Genomic DNA, 9,915 nt, shown 5'->3' with positions numbered 1-9,915 from the left:
ACTTTAATAGTTGCCTTTTAATTCGCGCAACATTGCTGCCAACATTGCCGTCAGTACTTCATCGATACTCGTTTAGTTCATCAGTTTGATCGTTTCTTTAAATTTGGGACACTTAGTTCCCTCGAAGAACGATTGGTGGTTTGCTATTTGCGAACTTTTCAGACTTCCTCCCCGCTACTCACTTCGGTTTCACGATCGTTTCTCATCGATGAGCAAGTCACTGTTTCCGGAACCTTCGACTCCTCATCGCGTTGCTTTTCGACCAGCGTTGCCTTCGGAGTGACTATTTTAGGATTACATCGGAAAGGATTCGATTATAGCCACGCGAAGGTTTTCGATCTCTTCCGGCAAAGATTTAGGAAGCTTACTAAAGAGTCTTCGAACTCTTTGGCGTAACCTGAATAAAGCTGACATATTGCAGTGCCGTTGGTTTTGTACAGAGATATTTTTTACTCAATTTCAACCACATTAATATTTCAACAATTTTGTTCAGTTTTGCATCAGATGTTTCTTTTCATTTATTCAGATTTTTAGAATGTGACCAAGCTCATTTTTCAAAAATAATTCCACAATCTATTGCATAAACAAGCACATTTTTCAGTCCACACATGTTTCTTATTTTTGCGTAATTTCGAGAAGCTAGAAAAAAAAAGGAAACTCGAATACTTGGATCTGGGCCCATAACACGTTTCATTTAATCAACGACAGCTAGGCACACAAAAAAAACATATTTATTATACTCCTGGTTTATTTATTCAATTTTATTTTTAAAATTCTTTTTTTCAAAGTTTGCTTTTGCTCATCGTGCCTGCAAGTGTTAATTTAAATTAGCCAATCTACTTTTTATAGATATGAAACAAGAACTATGGTGTCACTTTTCAAGCTTTTCGTTCACGTAATTACTCAGTTTCCAAATTCGAACATTTTTTTTTAAGTATTTTAATTTACCGATTATATCTTGGCGTAGATAAAGCTTCGTTTACTCATTGTTAGTCTGCTGTTCGTTAATGTCCAAATAAATTTTCAAGTGAAACCCACAAACGAGTTTCCAAACAAACCACACACTGTGATCGACGATTGAAAGTATTTTCTTTCAAGTCAGGATCAACTCTTTAAACCTTCGAACTACTAATTTGTTTATTTACATAGTAAATTCCACTTTGATCAGAAATTTTCTTTTTTACAGAGTATAATGGTACTATTTAAAAATACTTCCAACCGCTCTTTGTCACCCGTGATAATTACTTTTCTGCACAGTACATGAAATCCCGGTTTGTTAAAGGCACTGAAATTTTCTCAGTCATTTTCCAATTCCAAGTTTTTTTTATAGACAATCAATGAAAGAAAATAATGAAGTGAAGAATCATGTCTGCAAAACTATACATCGATAAATGATAACAACGGTCATGAAACTATTTTGTGTACATATAGGGCATTCCATACCAAATTGAATGGGCTTAGATTTCACTGTTTTGAATTTCCTCAGTTGCCATTTTTTCATTCATTTTGTTGTGCAACTATTTTAGAGTTATGAATATTCAGACACGTTTAACGGTTCCTCCTTTAAAATTTTCAAAAACTTCACAGTCATGAATAGAATATAATATGGTGTGAGACTGATGGTAGGTAACGCAAAAAATTTTAAATTTACCAAAACAGCAAGTATTGAAATAAGATTTTTTATACGATGCGAAAAGCAAAAACATGTAAATCCATTGATAATAATTATATCAACAGGATATCCGTGGTAAAACTAACCTAAAGTACGTTTCTCTAAAAACAAAAAAAAAGTCAACCAGATAGTTACACAAGAAGTGTGCGTGTGTGGCATGACTAGAATCTAATACATCGTTTGAAAAAGAAAAAAATGAAATCCTCTTGAAAGCAGGGGATTTGAATAATGTATTATCGCTCGCGTCGAGTGTATTTCTAGTCGCTCTAGTCGCATTAAATTAGTGTAACGAAATCGAGGCGAACCGAAGAAATATTCTCTCGAGAACGTCCGCGGACAAAAAACAAAGAGCAGGTGGCTATTTCAGAGCCGAAAATCAATCAGCTGTTGTCAGGCGGCCATCTTTAATCCCCTCCTCAGAGTCTCGATTAGCAGAAGTCATTGTAACATTTGAAGCCATTCATTAATTACGTAAGGACGGTTTCAACCTTTTTAACCCCCCGCCACCATGTGAAAACACATAAGATTTCTTGGACCCCCCCTCCCTCTTCTTAGGTAAGATTTTACCAATAATTTTCATTCGTAAGCTTCAAAGTGTATAAATATGAACACATTTACGATTTTAAAAACTTATTACGAAATAGAAAATTTTCACGATAATAATATATAAATGAAATTGTATATTAAAAATGGAGAAATAGATCTCATAGTTTGTGGAACGTCCGAATAGAAATTTTTTTTTAGTTTTTCAAACCATCCTTCAATTTTCTATGCGATTTTTGTTTTCTGAGACATTTCTGTACGGACATTTTTTCTCGATAGAAAATGTCTATCATGCATATTCCGACTTGTAAGATATTACGTAAGAATGACTTTTACCCCTTCTTCCCCCGAGATAAGGTCACGTATTGATTTTTAACCCCCCCCCCCCCCCCCCCCCTTCGCCCTTGGCACCCTTACGACATTCCACCGATGCTTCGTGTCAATTTTTACCCTTTAATTATACGTCATATATGTGGAATATTTTCATGTTATCAATATATATATATATATATATATATATATATATATATATATATATATGTATACACGGTTTTTCGTTGGGAAATGGAGGGAAGTAAAGAAAACAAGAATTTTTTTTTCTTAAATAATATCTTGCACAAGTGCTTTTTACGTCCAGCTTAGATCGATTCAACATATTTAGTGAAGACGATAGCTGCATGCGATTAATTTTTTATAATCATCGATTTTCCCCTTCAAGGTTCAAGTGAATTGGTTTGCTATTTTTAAGCGGCAGTTTTTCCCGCAATCATCCGCGAATTGCTGAACTTGCTTTGGTAAAATTTCGGGCGATCATCACATTGCCATAAATCATAATCCTGTAATTGAAAAATCTATTTTAAACGATGGATGTTGGGGTATAATTTTTTAATCGTAGACTGATTATGAGTGGCGAATTGTACGCATCTTAGCATACATTCAAGTATAGGTTGTGTACATTGAAAATGAAAATTTATTTTTTGATCATGCATAGTTTTTTCTTAGAATTAAATAAAAGAATTAAGTAAATGCTTGAAGTAATTTGATTTTGGTTTTTTTATGTGTTTATTGACTTTTGAGAATGTTTAGGCGCTAATATAGTCGAAATTGTTGATCGATCTTTTCGATTAATTGAAAAAATGATCAATTGAAAAGGTTGGTTAATTGATTATTTGAAGAAAACGGCTATTGAAAATTTCCATTGGTTGAAAATATAGATTTTCGATAAATCGTTATAATCGTCTGATTTTCCCTTGCTAAAAACTATTTTTAATAACTGCAGATATTTTTGTTCGGAACCGAAATCCAGGGGTACTATAGTTAAATTATAAAACTAATTATGCCGAATAATTATCGATTATAATTCATAAATTGATCTTTTTTTAGGCGACATATTAACTTTGTTCAAAATTCATTTTATATAATCCGTAGAATACCTATTCACAAATGAAATTGACTTTTTGCAATCTTTTTTTATTTTATTATATACAACCGAAAAATTTAACATCGCAACTGTTTATCAGTGAATTCACCTGGATTATATTTCAGGCCAAACTCACGTGACAAAAATCAGTTCAATCGCACGAAATTCTTGTAAAACAAATGTTTTGAATCTTATCAAAAACTGTTTGAAAATGATTAAACTTCTCCGTCTCAATGGACAAACACGTTCAAAGTATGTTAGAAAAATAATACAAAATGTAAATTTCACCGTATGTACCAAACTATTGCGATGTTTATTGCAGTATCCAAAAGATTAAGGAATTTCGTAAAAACGTTCAACTAATAATTTGCATATTGATTAGCGCAAGCATGAGAACTGAATTTTTTTTACTAATCATAACTAGAGTTTTTCTAGAGATGGATAAAGAAAAAAAAGATATTCAAGCTCTTATAATTTCTACTTGCGAAACCAAAAAAAAATTTCATCAAATTAAAAATGGCACGAGGTGAAAATCTGGCTGAATTGGCATGGAATGCACCATGTATTGCAGGTAGAACCTGATCCGGTATTCAACCAACTTTAATAATAAGGCAATTACTTGTATCGATTCGCAACGAAGTTGTATTGACGGAGTTTCCGCGGAGAGCCTAGTCATGAGTCTGCGTTGGAAAAAGTTGGTGAGATTTTTTCACGGGGACCACAAATTTTGGGATTTGGGATTTCAGTTTTTAAGGGGTCTACCCAACTGACGAGCAAAGCAGGGGTTTTTTCAAGAATTTTTTTAACAATTTTTAACTGTAAATATTGATACAAAATCAGGTAGAGAAAAATTTTTTTTTACCGATTTTAATCACTTTTTATAGACGAAAATCGTAGTTGAAAATCAGTCTGAAAAAAAGTAGGTTAACAAAATTAATAAAATGGCGGCCAATTTGCGAAAAAGTTGAAAAATACCGCGTGTTTGCCGTTTAAAAAAAAAAAAAAAGAATATAGTTAAAATCAAAATTTTAAAAACGTATGATTCATTCCAAGGCAATCAACATGCTGAATCTAAAATCGTTCGATTTTTTGGTTTCAGGTGAACTAACGATTTTTTATATTTTCAAAATTAATAAAATGGCGGCCAATTTTCGAAAAAGTTAAAGAAGACCGCGTTTCTGCCTTTTTTTTTTTTTAAAGAATATACATAAAATCAAAATTTCAAAAACGTATGATTAATTCCAAGGCAATCAACATGCTGAATCTAAAATCGTTCGATTTTTTGGTTTCAGGTCAACCATCTCCGAGAAATCATAAACACCGCAGACCTAATTTCTTTAGACTGATTTTCAACTACGAGTTAGTGTGTAAAAAGTAATTAAAATCAATGAAACAAATTTGTTTAGTGTAATTTAATAAACCCACCAAAGCCGGCATCAATATTTACAATTAAAACTTGTTAAGAAAAATTCTTGAAAAAGTCCTTTTTTTTGCTAATCATTTGGATAGACCCCTTAACTTTACACGCATATCGAGATTTCAATTTTCTTTCGAATTAAATAACATTTTTCCAACAGTCATAAAATATTTTAATAATCGAATGTATTACATTGATTTGTTTATTCACTTCAGTATTTAATATTATTGAGTGATAATTCATTCAACTGAAATTAATACTCATTTAGTGTAACGGAAAAAGGACACAGGAATGGTAGTTGCAGGTATTAGTCCTTGTGCAATTTTGAAATTATTATAGTTACATAAGGAAGTTTCTTGGCTGAAAATTTATACTTTTAATTAATTTTTATACAAGATAAACGTACATTCAGTATTTATCGAATTATTTTATTAGACTCGTTTTATTTCGCTCTACAATGGTCCGTTTAATTGAAAAGACTATTTTCTACAAATTCACTAAAACAGATGACTCTTTATTTTATTCAGCAGTCATCATTATTATGTTATAACCATAATCAATATCAAAAAACATAGTTTGATTTAATTTTAACCATTTCAAGGTTCTTCTGTGCTTTTCCATCAATTTTTTTCAACAATTAGGTTAAATTCGTGTAACTTTTGGTTCTTTGGACTCTTCAAGAGTTGCGTAAGATAATTCAAATGTTTTTTAAACAAAATAATTGTCCACGGAATTGTTTTAAACAATTGATTCATGAAAAATACTATTTTTTTTTTATTGAGGTTCGGCAACAATCACAAAAACGGTCAAAAAGTTGTCCACTCTCAAAGAAATTGAAATTCTGTAAAATTATTCAATTATATGAAAACGAGTAGTGAAATTTTTTTCAAAATTTTTGGACCGCATTTTTTGGAGTTTTTCAAAATTTTCCAAGTAGCGTTACATTTTGAAAGTTTATGATTAAACATAAAAATGTTTTGGACAAAAAAGTTGCAGTTTTATATAAGATTTGTAAAAAATTTTGTTTTGTAATTTTTCGAGGTGAAAAAATGATCATTTTCATGAAATATATACGAAAATAATTTTTTTCAGTCGGTATGTCAGTTTCGATTGATCTAAAAAAATTCCAGAAAATACTCCAACGTCTTTACAAAAGACATGTAATTTTTTTTAGATGGCTCGATTAGTTCTTGTTGTTTCATAATAATTGATTTTTCTGAAAAAAAATCATAACAATAACACAAAGCATAGCCTTGGAACAAATAATCGAGCAATCTAAAAAAAATTCGTGTCTATTGTATACACTCGAGAGTATTTTCTGGAATTTTTTTAGTCAAATCGAAACTGATATATCGACCGATGAAAATGATATTCGTATATTTTTGATGATAATGGTCATTTTTCAACTCAAAAAATTAGAAAACAAAACTTTTCGCAAAGTTTACATAAAACTGCGACTTTTTTTTTTTTACATTTTTCTATTTAATCGTAAGCTTTCAAAATATAACGGTACTTAGGAAATTTCGAAATTTTGAAAAACTCAAGAAAATGGGATCCAAAAATTTTGAAAAAATTATACTTTTTTGACCGTTCAAAACCGCAGGGGATTCCTCATATACATACATACGTGGACACACACACACACACATTCATACCCCCTTTGCTGTTGAAAATTTCATGCAGAATACAATTAAAAATTTCTTGTTTAGAAATTTTCAATTTTTTTGCTGCTGAAGTCCGCCATATTGCCACCGCCATCGTTAATTTTTCAATTTTGACTTCAGATTTGTAATCACCGAGCCCAAAATCATAAGAATATGATAAGAACAGTTTGATAAAATTTTCAGTTCAATTGCGCTCCTGAAAGGGGTGAAGAAAATGGTTTCCCACATGAACTGAACGATTATAAATTTAAATGAAACGATTTTTCTAGATTTTTAACAATAATAAAACGATTTGAAATAAGGTATCGATATCTAAGCTGTTTGTTTAAAATTCAAACGTATTTTATATTTTCCTGTTTCTCAATGTTTTTCTTATATTCGCCCGCGAATATAATAATTTTTCAAACACTGAATGTCAAATGTATAAAAACAAATCTCGTAATTAAATTAATAAAAAAATATCGATTTTCTGCCAACCAATTTCCGCAATTTCAATTATCACACACTCAACGACATGGATAGATAATTATGTATAAACTAGATTCGTGCTGGATTAAAGAAAGTCTATATTTCTGGAAAATTGTGTGTTACTCGGAGCTCATTTGCCACAAATTACATCTTTTAACAGGACACGATGAGTAACTCAAATCTCCTATTAATTATAAATCAAGATAAAAAAAAAGAATGCGTACCTCGTCATTTAACTTTTAAATTTCTGTGCGCTCGTTAACATTGAAATAATTGCAATAAAAATTTGGGAACGCATAATGACAAATAATGGTGAAAATATAAAAGATTCTGACATTCAACTTATATTATATTGAATTACCTAAGACTGTTGAATTTCTTCTTTATTTTAATGTATTTTTTTTTTCTTCTTTTTATATACATCAAAACATTTTTTTAAATATATCAAAATCCTCGCAAAAAATATCAATAAACGTATTCAATGAATAAGGTTCGACTTCTTCATTTCCTGGCTATCGGCTTTTGACGAAACATCGAATTTTTCAAATTTGAGATATGTAGCTAATTTGATTTGTGCTAAGGCATTCATTTATTATTCATTATTATTATTCATTTCACTCTATTCATCGTACCTGCGATGATTTTACACTTTGTAATGAGTTTTTTTTTTTTTTTTTTTTTTTTCCTTGTTTTGTTTTTACCAAGTAGGTTTCACGCAATTTGAACAATTTATGTTACGAACGAATTACAGTGATTTTGTTTGTTTTTATTGTTTTTTTTTTTTTAATTATAAACAAAAATGTCCAAGTAAAGTTTGCGATTTTTTACCAAATGGCACGTAAAGTCAATGTTTAGAAAGATTTTCTTCAGTTTTCATCGATCATATGAAGTTATTAACAATGCAGCTTAGCCGGTAAAAATTCCTTGTTTTCCTCATCTTTCCGGCACGAGAGCAAATTATTGTTGTATCAATTAAATTCAACTCGATGGACTTCAGACGCACCTTTGAAAAGTTGGGTTTATAATTTTTTTTTTTGATAAACCATTTTTTGACTCATCTGTACGCATCGTTCGTCATTTATATTGCTTCAAGCATTCAAGAATGAAAAAGAAATTTCTGCTTTCTATTGCGGAAACACATGTTTTATAATTATGAAAGATATATGACGACTTCCCGATTTTCGAAATGGATTTAAGGGGCTATTCTGGTCCAGAGGCCTAAATTTCAAGCATTTTTCTAAGTGAGACAAAAAAGAAATGGAACAAATTTTTACCATCCATGTTTTTCACAAGACCTTTATTAATGTTTCAAAAATATATGTAAAAAAAAAAATCAAAAATACAAAAAGTTACAGGATGGTAAAGAAATTCTTTATCAGTAAAGACGTCTCAATAGTCCCAAGCATGGAAAGTTTTTTTCATAAAATGCCGACGTTTCGAAAAAAATGTTTTTTTGTGCCTCTGTTTTTTGACCGTTTAGTTTATCTTGTGATATCACGTCAACCGTATCGAAAAAAGTAGTTCCGAGAAAAACGCGTTTAAAGATTCGTTCCGGCTGGACCGGTTCAGTTGGCACGGCACAAAAATAGCTGTAACTCTGAAAATAATTTGAATTTCCAAAAATCTTCTCGGAGGCTCGTTGTTAAAGGTCTAAACTTTGAAAACACGGAGAAAAAAAATCGATATTGTCAAATTTCTAGACCAGAATACCCCCTTAATCGATGACGTTGTTTTTATGCTTTTGTATGCGTTGGATTTTGAAGTTGGTTGAAAAATTTAGAAAAATTACTTCTAAAAAATTTGCTAATGGCGTCTCAATCATTCATCTCAAGTCAATTAATACTGACGAATGATTAACGCAAGGGAGGGCATCGAATATGATTGAAATATGCATCACGTAATGCGTAAAATTTCTATATTTTTAATACGTATTTGAAAATCCTGTGCTTAGTTGGTCGCCATTTTGCCTATATTAATAGAAATTTGTTCGATTGGACTTTTCGACTTGCGTCTTATTTTCTGTTTTCAAATAAGATTTGACGATTTGACCGGGAGAAATTTTTACTTCTCATTATTAGTCCTTAAAAATGTTCATTTTTAATCGTAACGCATAACGTTTATTAATATATATAATAAACTTGACAGTGTATTTTGAGATATTTGATATATAAAAAGTTAGAAAAAGATTTAGAAAAAAAATTCTTACGCCGGTCATGATGAACACAAATCAAATAACTTCCTTACTGCTTAAAAAAAAAAAATGTTATCAAACAATTTCGAATTGTAAAAGCTAAGATATATCAACAATTTGAGTGTTCTAGTAACTTTTCATTTCGTCCGATGCATTCTAGTAATTGAAAAAAAGTGAAAAATAACGTCCTGTTATAGGTACAAAAGTTGCTAAGATAATTATAAAATTCTTGTGAATTCTTCTTCACAATTAATTTTGCGATTTTGTTCTTTTTTTTTCTATATCAAAAATTTGGTTGTGCCAAATTACACGACATTCGCAATTGCGAAGTTTCAGTTGGTTAAAATTTTTTGCATAAACACACCGATATACGTTCTCGGAACATAAATGAACATTCAATTTAATCTTACGTTTTATACCATTTTTATCACAATTGATTCTCGTTCACGTTGGCTACATACGTAAAGTAGCAACGTACTTAAAAGTTACAAAAATAAAATTTTGCACTCGAATAAAACCGAATCGAATTATGAATTCCAT

This window comes from Diprion similis, chromosome 10, assembly GCF_021155765.1.
Source record: "Diprion similis isolate iyDipSimi1 chromosome 10, iyDipSimi1.1, whole genome shotgun sequence".
In the NCBI taxonomy this organism is placed as follows: domain Eukaryota; kingdom Metazoa; phylum Arthropoda; class Insecta; order Hymenoptera; family Diprionidae; genus Diprion; species Diprion similis.
This window is presented reverse-complemented; position numbering follows the sequence as displayed.